This window comes from Lepisosteus oculatus, chromosome 3, assembly GCF_040954835.1.
Source record: "Lepisosteus oculatus isolate fLepOcu1 chromosome 3, fLepOcu1.hap2, whole genome shotgun sequence".
Lineage (NCBI taxonomy): Eukaryota > Metazoa > Chordata > Actinopteri > Semionotiformes > Lepisosteidae > Lepisosteus > Lepisosteus oculatus.
In genome coordinates, this window is record NC_090698.1 from 28,490,071 (window position 1) to 28,507,550 (window position 17,480).

Consider the following 17,480-nt stretch of genomic DNA (forward strand, 5'->3'; position numbering starts at 1 on the left):
TACGTTGTTTGAGTTATGTCTCATGGTTGGATTCTAAAGCCATCAAAATAATCAATTTTGTGATTTACTGCTACAATTAATAATTGTCCCAGTAAATGCCCAAACCCTACAGAACTGGTTCCTTTAGAGAGCACACTACATTACATGATAATGCACCTTGCACACACTGTTCCATGGGCCGGACACCTGGGACAAAATAAAACATACAGTATAAGCCCAAAACGATGGTATGACCAAGATTCACGTCATAGAGAGTACCACCAAGAACAAAAGGTTCTGTTCCATCTACAACTAACGAACTGTTAGCAAAGTGGCAAGGACCATATACTATTCTGCAGAAGATGGGACCAGTAACATATGAAATTCACCATCCAGAAAAAAGGAAAGAAAAACAGACTTATCATGTGAAGGAACAAGAACCTGTTCAAGGAAGTGTGTGTATGGTATGGAAGATTGAAAAAGAGCATGGGAATGATAGCAGAGAGCCAAGAAATTGGAAACAGCAGACTGAAATTTCATTAACACATTTGACAACCACACAAGTAATAAAATTACAACAAATGTTTACTGAATTCCCCACCTTGTTTTCACAAACACGAGGAAAAGCAAAGATGCTTCATCATTCAATACACCTAAAGAGCCCTCGCTGATCCATCAACAACCATACTGAGGACCACAGAGATTAATTGGACCCTTAAAGACAGAGATTCAAGTGATGAAAGATTTAGGGGCTATTGAACCATCGACTAGTGAATGGAGTAGCCCCATTGTGATTGTACCAATGAGAGATGGTTCTCTACGAATTTGTCTAGATTTTCAGATGTTCAATGCGGTATCAAATTTTGATGCTTATTCTATCCCACGAGTAGATGATCTACTGAAAAAGTTTGGATCAGCCAGTTACATTACAACTTTGGACCTTCGTAAAGGGTATTGGCAAGTACCACTGGAACAACCCTCCCGACCATACACAGCATTCGAGACACCTCTAGGCCTGTTTCAATTCACAGTAATGGATCACATGGAGCTCCTGCCATGTTTCAATGGCTCATGGACCAGGTACTGGAGGGATGTGATGCGTCATCACATCCCTCCAGTACTGCAGTAGGCTCCCACACTCTGCAGGTCCCTGATTGGTTTTCATCTTTTTGGATGACTGACCATTCCCTGCGGTTTTTAATGTTATGTCCAGATGCCTATGGCTCTCTGCTAGACATTCAGGTGCCAGCAGTAGACCATCAATTTCAGGGAATATTGACAACTAGTTCTGGACCTGAATCTGGACCTGAATCCTGGAAAAGATCCTTATCCAAAAGATATGGATATAAAATAGTTATAAAGATAATTAATTTCCCTTATGTGCCCACTAGGTGATCTTACAGCTACAATTGTAAAGAGGGAACCTCTTTAGCTACATTGCTGTGCCAGATAACAGGCTGCTTGGTCAAGGCACACAAAGGTTATTAGAAATCTTTAATAACATCTACTTTTAAGTGGAATGATATACTTTGTCACTACAAGAGCAGCCATTAACTTGATATTTGATAATAGTTATAACCTAATGAACATTCATGGAAAAGCCTTACATTCAAAGAGACTTGAAGTACTGTATACCATTTTGTTTCTTCCTTGTGCTTTATACTGTACTGTGAGCAGTTAGAGGGCAGAAGCTTCTTGAAGGGTAAAGACAAAATACATTATTATGTTATTACATGGCAAAATCTGTGGTGTAATCAATCACAAATTGCATGTGCTATTTTGTCTGCGTTTTTTGTTTTAGAATGGATACCCCACATGGCATACAGTTTCAGGGCTGTGAAATCAGGAGATTTTACTAGAAAAATCTACATTGTTAAGAAATGAAAGATAATGCTGGAAGCCATTCCCTACAGCAGCAATTTGTAAATTAGGCCACCTGTGGGAAGAATCACTGCAATCAAAAGGAAAAGGATGGAAATATCTCAACAAAACCAGCATGGGATTTTTTAAAATATTTATCCAATTGGTATCTTCAACTACCTTCTCTCCCTAAGCACTGAAACAGCACAGCAGTGCTTAGATTTTGGTTTTAAATGCCAGAGCAGCTGAAATGTGAGCAAGAGATCATAAAATTCTATGACATACCAAAACTTACAGAACATAAATATGTAATTCTTATATACTGTAGTACTGTAACTTCAAGGACAATAAAGTGAGAAATGTGGGAACTACAGTCCCAATTTCTCAGACCAGTTACAAAATTAAATTGTGGTATCACAAAATTTGACAAATTCTTAATTAAGCACAAAACCATGGTCACCATGTTGTGCAAATTCCCATGGGTGAGAGCAAGCGTTCTGGTGAATTGTGACCTACAACCAAGCCTTTCTGCTCAGTAGTCACTTTAATGACTAATGTAATGTGATGTGCAGCAGACACTTTACTGCAGAAATGTTCCAATATGATCTGCAAGCGGAGTTAACAAGTACTGTAGTAAGTGTCAACAAAATGTCTCAAAGTCAAGAGCAATATTTCCATTGGATTAAAAAAGATGTATTCACTAGCCTGCTTGTTTACAAAGTAATAGGCCCTGTTCACATCACTGGAAGTTTGTGAACAGGTGAATTGTGGACTCAGGAACATATATCCAATAGGTAAATCTCAAACTGAAAAAAAATAAGAAAACTGATATGAAAACATCGTATTTCAAAACTTCTCACAGTAAGAAGGTATCTAATACATTTTGTTTCTCATTGTTCAAAGCTCTATCTGGAGCAAAATGGAACAGAGTAGCCCTATGATTCTTTTTGACACATTATTTGGTCACTTACTTTGTTTCAAGGTTTTTTCATGTTGCCGCAAATATACAAAAACAGCAGTGCATTGAGTAGTGTATGGGAGGTTAAATCAGTCTATAGTTTAAAGCATTTGTTTTTTAAATGATTCCTGACAAACTGAGAGCTGGACTTTGAGGCTCCATGCTTCAGTTATCATAAGCAGTTATCCAACATCCAAACAAGTAATGATAGAAAAATATTCAGCTAATTAAATCACACATTGTTATGCCCAGGTTAGCTAGAGGTTGCAGTCCTCAGTTTCCTTCATTCCACCTGGGACTGTTCAGACTGGCTTGGACTGGTTGGCCCAGCATCAATTAACTTGCCTTAATGTGCCTTATTCATCAGGCCATGCTACTTAAACCCTGCTCTACCACTGATCCAGTAGTCTGTCATTGAGCTAACTTCAGACAATTGTAGTGCGTCCAGAAATACTAACCTGTGTCATCAAAAAATAATGTGCCTGAATCCTGCCTGAAACACTCCCAGTCTGCCCTGAACCTATTCTGCTTGTCAGCAGCCAAGCCTTCTCAAAACCAGTCCAGTGGCAAGGTTTCCTGACAGTAACCCTGTACAGTGGCACAGCTCCCCTGTCTACATCTACCCTGAATGCAGCACTTGCTTTCCACAATCTCCACCTGTCTTCATTTCACTGTGGCAAACTCTGTCTCCTTTCACCACCCACTTTGGCTTTCTCTGTCTGCGTCCGACTCTCTCCAAGCCCTCACTGGGCTATAGCACATGGATTATCCAGACTGTCAGCAAGACAGGGCTGTCTTCATCAGCTACAGTAGCTGCATCGTAACATACATTAGAAATTACATATGACTCAGTCCAATCAGCTTCACAGTCCCTCCCCCAAAGTATCTGTCATTCAAACCAGGGTCAGCATCCAGTCAAGCAGACTAATAGAAACGTGGTTTCAACGACACAGAGGCTGAATTCCCTAAGGCAAGTCAAACACTTTTCATGGGTCAAAAAGAGTTCTATTTCCATAATACAAATGTCTTATGTTCATGTTCCCTCATGGCAGTTCCAGTTGCTCATAGCTCCAGTTGCTTTGAGAATACTGCTTCATATATAATAATAAGGAGATCATTTCTTGCTAATCATTTTTCTTGCCGTATAAATTGGGTACTTTTCTCAAAAAAATAGAACATAGTAAGTGTTATAAGAAAATACAATATAAAATCAAATAAATGCAGAGAAACACAAACATTCAATAAAATGAACAACCGCAGTGCAATAACTGTAAAAATGTTGTACAACAGTACAACATTCAAAATGTTTGGAGGCAGCAGCAGATTGCAGGAACAAGGAAAGAGAGCTGAAATATAGCCAGAGAGTGTTGAAGTTCACTATAAGCAGATTTTACTTGAGAAACAAGAAAGGGTAAGGAATAGATAGAGGAGATAGGAAAAAAACAGAAGAGTAATGGAAATGGCAAAGACAAGGGAAATAGGTCAGAGAACGAGGAAGAATATAATATAATAATAGAAGACACTGAAAGGTTGTTACAGTAGTCATCATGGGTTCACCTTGGAGGACGTGCCTGACTGAATAATATTTCATGCTTTATATTTTCTGACTTTATATTCCCCTTCACCATAGTGTAATGGAAAGAATTAATTTTAATTCCCATAATTCATCTGCCTCTCTTACAGAAAGCACTGTGAAATGTCATGAACTAAATAATACGTTTCATTTTATAGGGAAACTTTAAAAGCAGCCTTTAAAAGCAGCCATCTCAAAGCACTTTTTCAATACATAAAAATATATTACACAAAACCATATCAGAATTAGCTGAGAAAATGTAATGTTAAATATTTTAAAATATTTTTTTAGAATGTAGCATGCAATATTCCTCTTTAAAATAATAAAGAGGTTACATATGGTACATTTATATCCAGAATTTATTATGACTAATCTTTACACACCATAAACCTGGAAGATGATCCATGTAAAATGCATATATTGTACAGTATATACAGTATATTTTAGCTGTGTCATAAAATGAGCAGTACAGTACATAAAGAGCAGAATCAGAAGCAATTGACAATTCCACCCGAATGTTGTGAAGTGTAAAGAGTTAATAGTAATATTTATTCCATTGCTAGTTTTGTGTGAAGAAGGACTGAGGTAAAAATAGGAAATGGTGTGAAAAACGTGAGCATTATCAGCATAGAAATAATAATAAAGAATTTATAAGAGAAAGTAACAGAACAATGAAAAATTAGATTTTGAAGAAAGTGGAACAAATTGAAATAGGAGCAATTCTCTGGAGAGTGGGACATTAGACAGATAAGGGGGTGAAGAATTTGGAGAAGAAAGATGTGTTGGTTTTTGCATGTGCTTGGTGAGGAGTGGGAGTGAGGAACTAAGCTGAAGGAGATGGGAGATTGCAAGATGTAAGGAAATGTCAGTGATCAGATGTGGGAGGAGTAACTCGTACTGGAAACAGGCTGGTCAAAACCCAAAACTGAAGATTTGGGAAAAGGGATGACATTAGAGTGTTTGGATGTAAAATGAGCAAGTGTGAGAAAAGCAGAGAACAAACAGGATGTCACGGGGAATGTCTGTTTTGGATAAAATCCAAATAAAGCAGTGCATTAAAAAGAAATACATGGATATAATTAGTACTGTTTATCAAAATACCTAATCAACAACCATAGCACAATAGGGAGATGTCAGCTGAAAAGGAAAGTTGCTGAAATATGCTTTCCAATGTAAAGAATTCATTTAGACATAGTACCACTCCTGACATTCTCCTTGGGACGCTGACCTGGAAAGATAGAGATCTATAATAAATGTTAATGTAAACATACTTAAATCACCCAAGATTTTCACGCAAAATATTTGCTCCAAAAGCAGGGATAAACACAGTACTATATGTTCTAGATTTTCACCTCAGGCTCACGGATACGTCTGCATTAAATTGACAGTGTATCTGTTTTTTGTATTGTTTTTATTTCTTTTTGTAGCTGGTGATAAATACATCTGATATAATATTATTAAATAAAAAAGTTCTTTACCATAATTACCGGTAATACAAACATGTACAAGCTTGGGAGAAACACAATGCCAGATACAGTATTCAATCATCAGAAACAGATTGGACAAGCATGTATTACAGGTTTTGCTGTAGCAAATGCATACAAAGTTGTGAATTTTAGCAGGTTATTTATTCAGTTAACTCAGCTCCAGGAAATCCTTTAGGTCCTTGAAATTTGTTTTTCATTTCAAATCTTTGATTACCAATTTTTAATTGATCAATTGTAGAAGAAGGTAACTTATCCTGTTGGTCTTTGTCTCTCCTGGACCAGGATTGACTATCCCTGTTTGAAATCAATAATGTGCCTCAAATGTAACAGTTAACTACTCAGAGAACTCTATCTAAAGATTTAAAAGATCATGTTCTTCCTTTAGCACATAAAGGTGCTTCCTTTCTGTCCAAAACCAGATTTATTTTAATATAGTAATAACACAATTATATGATGTATAATTTATGAATGCACATCACCATATCACCCTGCAACTCACAACTGGCAATCCACTAAAGCTAAGCAGGTGTGAGCCTGGTCAGTACCTGGATGGGAGACCTCCTGGGAAAAACTAAGGTTGCTGCTGGAAGAGGTGTTAGTGGGGCCAGCAGGGGGCGCTCACCCTGCGGTCCACGTGGGTCCTAATGCCCCAGTATAGTGATGGGGACACTATACTGTAAACAGGCACGGTCCTTCGGATGAGACGTAAAACCAAGGTCCTGACTCTCTGTGGTCATTAAAAATCCCAGGGTGTTTCTCGCAAAGAGTAGGGGTGTAACCCCGGTGTCCTGGCCAAATTTCCAATTGGCCCCTACCAATCATGGCCTCCTAATAATCCCCCTCTATGAATTGGCTTCATTACTCTGCTCTCCTCCCCACTGATAGCTGATGGGTGGTGAGTGTTCTGCCGCACTATGGCTGCCGTCGCATCATCTAGGTGGATGCTGCACATTGGTGGTGGAGGGGTCCCCATTACCTGTAAAGCACTTTGAGTGGAGTGTCCAGAAAAGTGCTATATAAGTGTAAACAATTATTAAATAACTGCTTTGGTGAATTCATTCAGTGAATTTAACTCCAGAGCAGCTCTAGCAAGTTCTAGTTGACAGTTAAATTATCCATCAGCTATTAGATGATGGAAATTGTTTGCTGTGACTTCAAATAATTATAGCCTCCGAAGATACTTTATGTCTGGCTTGACAGGTCTACTTTTATAAATGAAAGACATGAAAGACAAGAGGGAAGGTGTCTAGTGTAAAAGCTGATATGAAGTGCAGAGATTATTTGGGCTAAAAAAATAATATTTAAGATACAAGTAACTCAGATAATCTTGTGGTTAATTCTTGGACTTCCTCCACTTTCAATGCTTTTTTTAGAATACGAATAAAAATGTCCAAAATATATATTTTAAGTAGCAAATTAAAATGGTTCATTTTTATATGTACTGTATGTTGCATGAAATATGATATCAACATAAAAGCCATGAAATAGGGGTATATGAATGGCTTTTATTTTTCCAATCAGTGCTAAGAAAAATGCATGCTCGAGTCAGAACATGTATGTCTTGCAACCAGACAGAGATCCCTGTGACTTCCTGGTGTATCTAAGCCTGCTCATCTAGTCAGAGAGAGCCGCACTGGTTCTCCCTCATGCCCTAGTTCTGTTGTTGACTGTCAGCTTGTAATGTGAATAAAGGCTGTTGGCCTGGGAGAGCTTGTTTCAGAGTACACACTTTTTCCTCACCCCAGTGCTCATTGAAGAAAGCAACACATCACGCATGGCAATTCTAAATTTAGAGGCACAAAAATAAAAAATATATAAAACAAACACAGACATGAGAGTGTGCACACTGTATTTGTAAAAAAAAGAGGCACAGCAAAACATTTTATTGTAGTTAGATTATTTGCCAATGTATTTTTAAATCACAAATTATTTTAAAAAAAAATTGATTTGCATCATCATTTTACATCTCAATCTTTAAACGTGATATGTATTTTTTGGCATTGTTATTTTTTAAAACAAAATGATCTATTTTCTACCCAAGAAATGTATAATAGCTTTGTTTACAAGGTATTTGTCCCCACATTATACTTCAGGTGAAAAACATCTACAGCAAAGTTTAGTTGCTGTATGTTAACCCCGTACTGAAAGTTAAATTGAAACAAATCCATTAATGCTTTCCAAATAGTATCTTGTTTATAAGAATTTAAACTACTATTCCCAACATAAAACAAATGTTTCTAGTACGGAAATACTTTAAAGCTAATAACTTTTATTCAAATTTGTAATAATGCCAGTGCAGCAATAACCAACAGAAAGTGATTTAACTGTATTTTCTATGTAATAGACTAAAATGATTTTCATAAAAGTGTATCACAAACTATGTATTTAATATTTAAAAAGTGTTAAATCATGCAGCAGATAGAAGTTGCCCGCCTTATTTGCACAATGCCATGATTTTTTTTTTAATTCCATAGGCATTTAAAAATCCCTTGTCACTTAATATAATTATTCTTATCGATTAACAATTGAATTATATCGAAAAGGTTTAGTTCTTGTCTAAACATTTCAGTTCACTGTCAAAACTAAAAACTGATTTTTATTTGCAACTTTTTGACCGTTTCATCTTCATCTTTTTGATACTCTACCATCTGTTCTCTTGAGCTCTGAAAACATTCATAGATGCTGCTGAACCACATAAGCACACAGTTTTTTTTTCTGAGCGGTAATGACCGGGAGAAAGTACTGCCTGCAGAGACAAGGCTGCAGCACTTTAAACAACCAAAAAAGAATACCAATTAAATATTCTCTTACAAATGGGTTCCAGCAGGCTCTGAAAAAGAAAAAGGAAACAAACTACAATATTGGCAGCTCTTCTTAGTTTAAAAAGTAAATGAAATCAACAAATCTTCATGGTTATACTAAAATAGTGTTATAAAGTTGTTTTATTGTGTATGTTTTGAAATAGATGTGTCACCTCTCTTGAGGTATCCATCAGAAAAGATGAGGACCAACCCACTTATCATTTAAATTGATTTACTGTGCTGAACTTTACATTGTTTCTTGACCTATCTCTAGCCACAACACTAGACTTTGTATGTCTCAAAACCTGATCTCTTTAATGTAATCTTAGCTGATCTAAAACAATTTCAAAACTTTCAGCTTCCCAGACACTAAACAAGTGAAATGTAGCCCTATGCTTACCCCACCCTCTGACCCATACACAAAATCTGGACTTAGTATTGTGAGATATTTAATATCTCAAAGGTAATGCTAACCTTAATTACAAACCTAATTCTTGATTTTAGTGCCAGAAGAACACTAAACAAAGCATTCTGTGTAACCCCATACTGAAACCTGATACAGTCTCACACAAGTGTTCACATCTCTCTAAACCGAGAACAACTGAACTCTGAAACACCTTTGCTTCATTTTCGAAAGGAGTACTGATTCTGATTTTGGCTTTAATGATTAACATGTACTAAACCCCGCAAACAAGTTGCACCAAATTGCCTCATTTAAAACCTTTCTTACAAACTAAATCAGTTAATGCTGAAGCAGTTACACTGTAGCTACAGTATATAGGATATAAAGGGGGAAATGTAATCTGACTACGCCTCCTAGTATTATAACCGATTTTATAAGACTCTCAATCTTTTATCTCTCAGTTTGGGGTTCCCAAAGTACCAGTTCCTTTAATTGAGTGAGCAACCATGGTGTAAATGACAGGAAGAACACATCATTCAATCCCACAAAACTTATTTTGATAGTCAGACTAATATAACAAATGAAATGTAAAAATGTGTGAAATAAAAGGTCTTTAAGATCCACAGTTCACAATTTTACAACAAAAATACACATTAGTGAATTAACACAAACAATAACCAAATCATACTGTACAGTATGTATGATCCCGATATGAAACCTTATTATGACCCTATGCATTGTGGGAAGCAGAGTCACATAAAAAAAATAATATTAATGTCAGGCTTATCCCAAACAATTCCAGAACCAGTCATAAACAAAAAACCTCCCTCTTGGATCCTTGTACTCTTCAGCTGAAATCTGTTGTGCCTACATCTGTACGGTATGTTGCTGGGTCAAATGAATGAAAGTGCAATTAACCAATGTGCCCACTCCCAGGCTCTGCAAAGAAAAATCTGTTTTTCAATAGCTGCAAATTATACATACGAACTTCAGCCTTCTTACTGTATTTGATTAGTCTAATGGTTGCTGTTTTCACAAGTGCTCGTCCATTCCCCCACCATCAGGCAGGACGTGTTAGAATGGAAAAAAGTAGAACAACAGTAATCTCCACATTGCTTTCTCCAGGTGCCTATCAATTACCACAGTTGGGGTGGGGTTTGATGACTTTGGGTGTGGACCAGACCTAGAAATGAGGGTCAGAGGGAAAAAAGGAGACAGAGGAAGAGCCTTCAATCCCTCTAGCCCTCTGAGACATCACTAGCTGTAATCTAGGTACAGCTGCAGCCAAAGGCTTATCTGGATGTGACAAAGGACTGAGAAAAATATACAATACACCCTGAAAGTTACCAATCATCATACATTATCGGCTCTCGCCTGGTGCTTATTAGAATATATTACTGAATTACAGTATGCAGTATTGAGGCAAAGCATAAAACTGCATGAAAATCTCAGTCTTGGATCTAAAAGTGCCCATATTAATTTATCTTCAAAGCTAAAGAACTGAACTAGAGCTCTCCGTGGCCTCAAATCTGCTTGTTAAGCTGCACTCTTTTTTTCAACTGGCTCCAGTCTGGCAAGCAGCAGGTGTATTACATCATTGATAAATCAGGTAAAATGGGTACAAATGTTAAGTGACCATGTTCATAGTTTACTAGAGAACTAAGGCTTCTACATATTGACCACACATGACCAGTTCACTTCTTAATCAATCTTTATTGCTCTTCTTCTCCAAAGTCACATTTTACTTTGGTGCAGACTTGTTATTAGTACTTTTGGTCATTTATTTGCTAAACCTACATATTGAAGACAAATCTCAGGAAATTATTTCTGTGGATTTTACAGGGAAATATATGCATGTGCAACAACACAAAATGCTACAAACACAAGTACACCCATCTTCTCCTAATGCATCCTACTGAACCTATTCTAACTAAAATTAAGAGACATGAATCCTCTAAATTTTGAATCTGGCAATCAAATTGTCATATGTTTTATCTTCCTGAAGAATATGATTGCTTTTGATTCTTATGTTACTCAGTTTGGAAAACAAATGGCATGGGAAACAAAATGATAAACCACAAAGCAGACTTTTCCTAGTGTGGAGGTTACTGATTTAGTTCAGGCAGTGTGCAATTAAAAATGGCTAGTGTACTTTTTCATTTGGTTCCCTCTGTGTACTTTTTAAGCTTCTGTATAGGATCCAAACCAACCATCTGTAATTGCTCTCCAAAAACATGAGCTTATCATTATAAACTTCTGCTCATGTTAAAACCCAAGCAGTTAGAGCAACCAAATTAAGGAGAGGCAGAACTGCACAAAGCATTCTGCCCAAATGACACATAGATGAATGGATGTATTGTACATTTGACTTCTTGTGGTTATTCATATATAGAGTGTGAAATCACATATCAACATACTGTATTGTAGAATGTGCTGCAAGGCATATATGACATGACTAGTTACTGTGAGTGCAACAACAATAAAAGTAGATCCCTTGATCAATGGCTACTCAACATCTAATTCTTGATTAGCACTTTGCTTTTTAATATCAGCATTATGGATTCTGCTGTGTTTTCAATTGTACAATTTAACATCACATAAACTGTATTTCAATAAACAAATAGTTTCAAATAAACATTGTGTTTGTAAGACGGAAAAGCGTTTTACTAGACACTATTGTCTGTTTAATGGATTCTTAGAAATTGCAGAAGCAATAAAAGATACCATTTAGAACACATTTCTTTTCATTTTGAAGAGTAGCTAATATCCAATGAATAGGAGATTATTGTCCCCTAGATGGAGGACTTAACAGTTTATACTGACACAAATGATTGGCCAGTCAGGACCATGGCTGTCTGTGCCCTCCCAGAGGAGATAAGGCCAGATGCCTTCTGCTCTTCTGCTTTTGTTTATTCACACTGGTTTGTTTTATCTCCATTGTCTCTAAATGTCTTAGTGAGTATGTGTACTGTATATCTTACTGGTAGCTTGTTACGACCCCTTTCATGGATTGATCCACACCCTGAGACTGTCTAAGAAAAGGAAAAACTACAAACCATAGAGATGTTATTACAGCTACCCTTTTTCAAGAATGAGTTCAGTCTCTGGTCCCTCTTTTGTTTATTTTCATTTTTTAATGTATTTATTTTCATAATTTTCCTATATTCAATTATTTTGCAGATCTAATTACTTTGGCAATGTTCCCCCATTTATAACAATAAAGACCTTTCCCCCTTCTTTCTGTTCTCCTTCCTCTGTGCTTTGTACTGCTCTTGGTGCTTGTGCCACTTTCTTCCTCCTTTTAAATCTAGAGTTCAATCTATACTGTTTTTGACATGTGTACATTTGTCTTGTGTAGCATTTTTACAATGTAATGTACACTGCTTGACTCTCCAAAGTGTATATTGTTCTACTGCCTATTCCACAATAATATAAGCTCCTCAGTCTCTTCAACATCTTTTGTTGTGAAAACTAGAGTAGGCACCAACGAAACTGTATATTCAAACACTAAATTAACAACATTTCAGCTGATGTGGTTTCTTTGGGTATGAGGGAGAGAGAGAGAGGTAGCAGGGATATAAATCACAAGAGAACAAAAGACAAAGTAGGTGAAAGTGGGCACAAAGCAGGAGAGAAAGAATGTCCAAATGAAGGGAAATCTGGATCAGAGGTATGAAAAGCTGAAATCTGTAAAAGAATGGGGAGGATCTAAAAAAAATGGGTCTGTCGTTGAGAGAAGGAGAAGGTATGATCTAAGTTGTACAACAGTCTTAGCTTCTGGTGTTTTTCTGAAGTAAGCATTGTGAAATCCCTTTAAAAGGACACAGACAGAAAGCTCAATGAAATCACAGCCAGGAGAGGTGCAATGGGAAATCTTTCATTCTATCTGCTCTGACCTGAAACGCCTTCATCCTGTTTCACTGACTTAAATGACAGTTTTTTTGTTGCAAGAGACGGATTAATTTTAATTAATAGATACTCATGATGTGAGGAACTATATTTACAGGGGACCATGTAAATGGATATATATTTGCTGGTGATGCAGAGGCTTCTGTTGCAGATAAAGGTGTCTGACATGGATGGTAGCTATGGGCAGGTAAGGAAGCTGTGGACTGGAAGGCTGCTCAGATTAGTGGATGACAGAATGAGATAGTAGGTGGGCCAGGGAATACGATTCCTGTAGAGGTGTAGTCCTATCAGCTGGATGTATTCTTTGATGATCCTGGAAATAGAACTTGTAATAAGATAGTGGGATGGTATGATGGAAGGTTCTTGTTATATTCTTCTTCTACATTTTTCTTGTTTTTAATATGTTTTTAATATGTGTAAACACTGTGATGGGGACTACATTGTTGGCAGGGCTTCCTACTGTACATGCCACTGCATTTCTTTGTTAAAGGATTGATGGGACATTTCTGCCCTATCATTGAATCACGGTGAACCTAAAATGGCCATTCCAAAATTTAGTGCACAAGTAGTATATGATGATTTGGGTTGTTAATGGAGTTACTGGTCACACTAGGGACAAGTAACAGGGCAACTGGATCTGGAGTGTCAGTTAGAGGGTTAAGAAAACAGAGGGTATTGGTAAGAGACTCCGGATACACTGAAGGATGCATTAAGATCTCATATGCACTAGGTTTTGCAAGAAATAGCCTCTCCTGTGTGAAGCCTGACTCCCTTTATAAAGATTAGCGAGTAAACAGTCCGGGTTGAGTCTGGGGATTCAGACCCTTTCTAACAGGTGTGGCAGGGAGACTTGTTAATTTAGTGTTTGAATATACCATTGGGCGATTTCCTCAATGGTAGGTTTGTCAGGTTGTCTAGTTTACCTTAGTTAATTAAGTTCTTGGTAAATCCTTAAGACTCATTAACAGTCCAGGGAAACAGGATGAAAACACAGGTAGAGGAGGGTAAAAGGAGAAGAGAGACAGGGACAGAAGAGAGAATGGAGAAAAAAACAATGAGAAAGATAGAAAAGAGCTCCAGGCAAGAGGACCTTGTTTGGATCAACCTTAAAGCCCACATTTTAGTTAAGTTTTTTAACCTTGTTAAGAGAACTTGCCATTCAGTTGTCGTAAGAAACAGATTTCCTTTATAAAGAAACCCTAGGATAAAAGTACTCTCTTCTGGTTTGTGGATGCATTTTTTTAGAATAGGGAGATAGAGTCCAATCTACTTTGTAGCATCTGGACTTATAGGAAGAGATATTTAGCAATGGATCATGCTCTGTTTTGGTTAGAAGGAAGGTTTATCTCTCCCTTTGCCCTTTGTAGGTGTTATGTAAGCTTTTAAGTACGTGGTAGTTTTTTTGGTTGGACATTACATACAGTAGGCCTCTGAAATGGCTAATTTGTAGATAGGGTAACTTGTATGTTTAATGCTGTGTGCTAGTCCATGTTATTATTATTATTATTATTATTATTATTATTATTATTATTATTATTATTATTATTATTATTATTATTCAGGCGGTGTGGTGGCTCTGCGCCTGTGGTTGGAAGGTTGCCAGTTCGTATGCCAACTGTATGCGAAAAGACGAATTCCTAATGCAAGAAATTGTATAGGGCTAATAAAGAAACATTACATTACCATTCCTGAAAGCAAATATGCAATTCAAATGTTTTGTTGTTCTACACTTCTAGGGAGGCATCCTCTCTTATGGTTCATAAATCACTAAATATAATTCTGTTCTCAAACAGAAGGCAGAAGTAAGGCATCCAATATAAATGAGACATAAATAACAGGGATCAATAAATCTGAAGTGCTCTGGAGCCTACAGTTTAAATGGGGTTGTTTTTCTTTAGTCTTTCATCTTATTGCAAAACCTATCCCTAAATTTAAAATGCTCTGATATGAATGTCTGTTGTTTATGTCAGGGCAGAATGTGTGTATATTTGAGACAGAATATCAGCTTTATTAAATCTGTAGTTTTTATAATTGCTCTTGACATTTCATAGATGGTGCATGTTACAACAGATACATACAGTAATTAAAAAGACCAAGAACAATCCAGCCCACTACTAATTCAGTTCTGTCATTGGTCAGTTTTCTCCTATAAATCCTATCTTATTGAACAGAAAACATTGTGCAGTAAGATGAATCATAATATTCAGTATGTAATATAGATTATATTTTTTTCTTTTGATATTGTACAAGGTATTAAAGTAAGAAAATAAAAATGTAGAGAATCACATTTGAGCTGTATTGTATCTGCATGATTTGTATTTTAAAACATTAAAGAAAAGCAAAAACAACATTTTAAGAACTTTGAAAAAAAATTATATTTGAACAAAATTGAATTAGGGATTCATAATTCATATGACAGATTGTATTGTTAAAGGAATTAAACTATAGTTGTGTAGGTCGGATAACTGTCTTGTCAAGTTTCTGGGTGAACTGGTGGATCTGGAAGATGAAAAGAACCTACTGGGTCCAAGCACACTTAAAATTGCTAGGTGGACACCAGCTACAAGTTCTGATATCCTGTAATTTTGGGATCACTCTATATACACTCTTTCTGTATTTACTGTATATAGACGTTTTACATAAAGATCACATAAAGAATTCATTGTCAGAATTTCTAAAGAATTTAATTGTTAAGACATTTGACTTTCTTTAAAAGACAATTTACATTGCTTCTCATACAGTATTTCTTCATTGGTGATGAAGAGGCCAAACACAATATTTGTGGTAGACAGAAATGTTTTCCTAAGTAGAATTATTCTCTGTGTTTTTGCATCAAATTATTTGACATTTGCATTCATATTTTGTCAGGAAAATATGTAAAAATTTACATAAAATGCATTTTACAACTTTAACTGGATGGCAGTGCAAACATCTAAATTCTACTGTCCATATACAGTACAATAGGCTAGCAGCTCAAGTCTTGACCCTCAAGAAAGCCAATGACTGTAACACTTAATGTTCTAAACTGTAATGGACTGAACTATAAAGGGCCGTGGAAATAAAAACCAGACAGATTGTACCTCTGCAAGACCTAGATGAGAAAGATACCTGATACCCAGTACTGTCTGGAAAGGTAGGATGCTCTACTGTTTAAAGGAGCTTGCCAGTATTTTCCACCTTTAAACCTGTTTTAGACTATAAGGAAGTACAGTATATTTTAAAACATAGTGGAATTACATGGAATTTCATTACAAGATTCCCCTAGTTTTACTTTCATATTCAACTTTTCAGTATTGATCTTTGTAAAGTGGGAAACCATCTTCTGGTGTTCTGAAATATGTTTAAAGATGTTTCAAATAAAAGTTTGTGAGGAGGTCGTGTCTGCTCCCTGTGTATAAATATCAGGTTTCTAGGTAGCCTATGAGTGTATTTCATTTCACATCTCTTTCTTCACCTCATCTTGGCCCCTACAGTGGCTCCATGATTCATCCTTTAAAAACAGAGATAATACAATCCAATAAACAAATTCAAATCATGCCTCACAGCTGTGTTAATGAGGTTTTAACTTAACTACTAAAAAGGGGAGAAATGGAAAAACAAATCTCTTTAAAATACCAGGTGCTATTCCTTGTCACCATGCACCATTAATCTACTATGCTGCAGCATGAAATTTTATCTGAGATTTTCTAAGCAGCTTTTTTTAGATAACCCAGGACACCCAGGTAGCAAGCTGATTGCTGCTCTACACACAGCTGGAAGGTTGCATCTGCTGATGGGCGCTACAGGTACAGATCTACCAGCTTGAGTGTGTTTGGAATTAGAATCCTGTCTGGAGAATGATTCAGTCATTTAAGAGCTTCAGTTGCATAATGCAATACATAAAAGCTGGAACCTACTGCAGGTACTTTTGACCTACAGTATTTAAGACAATATCCTAAAAATGATCATTTATCCATCTCTTAATGTAAGTGTGTGTATAGAGAACATGGGAAGATGCATGAATTTTGGACAGGAAAAGGTTCAGTTAACATTTTATTTTATGTTCAGCATTGTAAGTTGTATGTTATTTACCTTTCTTCATGTTTGCAACCCATTTGTGAAACATTACATTTCACACACTGTTCACCTAAGCGTGACAGCAGCACCTCTGCCCTGCTCCTGCAGGGAATCAATCATGATTGCGTGCTGGCTCAGAACATACACAGCGCTACTCCCTAGACAGCAGCACACTTCATTGCAGCATCCATTGCATATTGGGTTTTTGTCTTATACCTGCCTTGCAAAGCAAATTTCACATTCAGAACAATAAAAGGAAGCAAGTAAGTAAGATTCACAGGAGAATTGTGTACTGACTAGGTTTCAAGGGGGTGACATCACCTCTGTAAAACATAATCATTGCACAAACACCGGTAACAACAGAAATGTATTTTTTGGTTATTCAGTCGTAGATTTATTTTAACTGTACTCGTATTCTATCTGACCAAAGTGATTTCCATTCTGGTCTCACGAT